Consider the following 540-nt stretch of genomic DNA (forward strand, 5'->3'; position numbering starts at 1 on the left):
GAATTCACCGTTAAGATACCGATGGCATGATCGCTAATACTTTTTTCCACCGCTATTGGAAAGAAATCAGAAAAAAATATGTATGCTGTATCCCATATGCATTTTACATGAATCTACCCCTTTAAAGGTGCAATTGAGTGTTCTGTATGAGATTACTCTAAATATTGTATAAAATTAGAAACTGCGATATATTTTTTTCTTTGCATTCCCACCCACTTTTGAAATTTTCGATTCGTTTATAACCCTCCCCCCTCCCGCAAAGAAAAAAAATGTGAAATATCTTTTGATACATATTCATGTAGACTTCAGATTGCTTAAATAATAAACACTATCTAGAAATACATATACGTAGAAAGTTTGAGTGATAAATAGCCTGACAGATATGAATACAGATCAATCAATATATAAGATGTATATGTAATATCTTGCTCATAAGAAAGAAAGCGGAAAGCCGTAGTTTTCGACCCAGGGGTAATAATTAACCCCGGGGGTGTAAAGAAGGCGTTCTTGGGGGGGAGGGGTAAAGAGACTCTTAAATTT

This window comes from Penaeus monodon, chromosome 22, assembly GCF_015228065.2.
Source record: "Penaeus monodon isolate SGIC_2016 chromosome 22, NSTDA_Pmon_1, whole genome shotgun sequence".
Lineage (NCBI taxonomy): Eukaryota > Metazoa > Arthropoda > Malacostraca > Decapoda > Penaeidae > Penaeus > Penaeus monodon.